At 55.5% G+C, this 2,500-nt stretch overlaps 1 protein-coding gene across 1 annotated transcript in view; it reads left to right on the forward strand.

The window, feature by feature from the left end:
- Positions 1-2,500, forward strand: part of ABLIM1 (actin binding LIM protein 1) — a 331,013-nt gene that overhangs the window by 1,129 nt on the left and 327,384 nt on the right. The window lies entirely within an intron of this gene.

The raw sequence follows: 2,500 nt of genomic DNA on the forward strand, positions 1-2,500 counted from the left end.
ATGTCACCTGCAGTCCTATGTAACACCACAGATAACACAGTGATATCTCTGAGTACAGATAATGTAGTAATGTCACCTGCAGTCCTATGTAACACCACAGATAACACAGTGATATCTCTGAGTACAGATAATGTAGTAGATGTCACCTGCAGTCCTATGTAACACCACAGATAACACAGTGATATCTCTGAGTACAGATAATGTAGTAGATGTCACCTGCAGTCCCATGTAACACCACAGATAACACAGTGATATCTCTCCGAGTACAGATAATGTAGTAGATGTCACCTGCAGTCCTATGTAACACCACAGATAACACAGTGATATCTCTGAGTACAGATAATGTAGTAGATGTCACCTGCAGTCCTATGTAACACCACAGATAACACAGTGATATCTCTGAGTACAGATAATGTAGGAGATGTTACCTGCAGTCCTATGTAACACCACAGATAACACAGTGATATCTCTGAGTACAGATAATGTAGTAGATGTCACCTGCAGTCCCATGTAACACCACAGATAACACAGTGATATCTCTGAGTACAGATAATGTAGTAGATGTCACCTGCAGTCCTATGTAACACCACAGATAATGTAGTAGATGTCACCTGCAGTCCTATGTAACACCACAGATAACACAGTGATATCTCTCGGACTACAGATAACGCAGTAGATATCACCTGCAGTCCCATGTAACACCTGTAATAGTGATACCTGTATTACTACACACCATAATATCTTTCATTGTAGCCAACACTCTTGGCTCTGCTCTATCAGTCTTGTTTCTTTAAGTTGTTGCTTTTCCTCCTATTCTTGCGTTCCCCCTGGTTTTTGCGTCCCCCCCCAGGGCCCCCTTCTCTCCCAATTGTTGGGTCTCCCCCCCTCAATTGTTGTGTCCTTCCCCCGATTTGTTGGGTCCTCCCCTAACTGTCGGGTCCCCGATTGTCGGGACCTTCCTCCTCCGATTGTCGGGTCCCTCCCCCCTCCCCCTCCGATTCTCGGATCCTTCCCCCCCTCAGATTGTCGGGTCCTTTCCCCCTCAGATTGTCGGGTCCTTTCCCCCCTGCGATTGTCGGGTCCCCCCCCCCCCCGATTGTCGGGACCTTCCTCCTCCGATTGTCGGGTCCCTCCCCCCTCCCCCTCCGATTCTCGGATCCTTCCCCCCCCTCAGATTGTCGGGTCCTTTCCCCCTCAGATTGTCGGGTCCTTTCCCCCCTGCGATTGTCGGGTCCCCCCCCCCCCGATTGTCGGGACCTTCCTCCTCCGATTGTCGGGTCCCTCCCCCCTCCCCCTCCGATTCTCGGATCCTTCCCCCCCCTCAGATTGTCGGGTCCTTTCCCCCTCAGATTGTCGGGTCCTTTCCCCCCTGCGATTGTCGGGTCCCCCCCCCCCCCGATTGTCGGGACCTTCCTCCTCCGATTGTCGGGTCCCTCCCCCCTCCCCCTCCGATTCTCGGATCCTTCCCCCCCTCAGATTGTCGGGTCCTTTCCCCCTCGCGATTGTCGGGTCCTTTCCCCCCTGCGATTGTCGGGTCCCCACCCGATTGTCAAGTGTTTCCCCCTGCGATTGTCGGGTCCTCCCCCCCACCTCCCGATTGTCAGGTCTCACACTTTCCACTTCTCTTTAAAAAAGAATATTTCACACTAAACCTCGATTTTGAAAACTGTGTGAAGAAATTCCTGTTGCTCATAGCAACCAATCACAGTGCAGCTGTCATCTTGTAACCAGCACTGGTAAAATAAAAGCTGTGTTTTGATTGGTTACTAAGGTGATTTGCTCATCTGAGGGTCTTCTTCAGCCCCCTGTATCTGGAATATTCCTCCATTTGCGCTCTGTTACCCCCCCCAACGTTCACAGAGTATCTCCTCCAAAGATGTACACTGAACTCTCCGCTTTTAGGCTTCTCATTTAGAGATCCAGGGGCTCCAGGGTCTGGGTGTGATTGCTGCCCCCGGGGCTCCAGGGCCTGGGTGTGATTGCTGCCCCCGGGGCTCCAGGGCCTGGGTGTGATTGCTGCCCCCGGGCTCCAGGGTCTGGGTGTGATTGCTGCCCCCGGGCTCCAGGGTCTGGGTGTGATTGCTGCCCCCGGGGCTCCAGGGCCTGGGTGTGATTGCTGCCCCCGGGCTCCAGGGCCTGGGTGTGATTGCTGCCCCCGGGGCTCCAGGGTCTGGGTGTGATTGCTGCCCCCGGGCTCCAGGGTCTGGGTGTGATTGCTGCCTCCGGGGCTCCAGGGCCTGGGTGTGATTGCTGCCCCCGGGGCTCCAGGGCCTGGGTGTGATTGCTGCCCCCGGGCTCCAGGGTCTGGGTGTGATTGCTGCCCCCGGGGCTCCAGGGTCTGGGTGTGATTGCTGCCCCCGGGCTCCAGGGCCTGGGTGTGATTGCTGCCCCCGGGGCTCCAGGGCCTGGGTGTGATTGCTGCCCCCGGGCTCCAGGGTCTGGGTGTGATTGCTGCCCCCGGGCTCCAGGGTCTGGGTGTGATTGCTGCCCCCGGGCTCCA

This window comes from Anomaloglossus baeobatrachus, chromosome 5, assembly GCF_048569485.1.
Source record: "Anomaloglossus baeobatrachus isolate aAnoBae1 chromosome 5, aAnoBae1.hap1, whole genome shotgun sequence".
In the NCBI taxonomy this organism is placed as follows: domain Eukaryota; kingdom Metazoa; phylum Chordata; class Amphibia; order Anura; family Aromobatidae; genus Anomaloglossus; species Anomaloglossus baeobatrachus.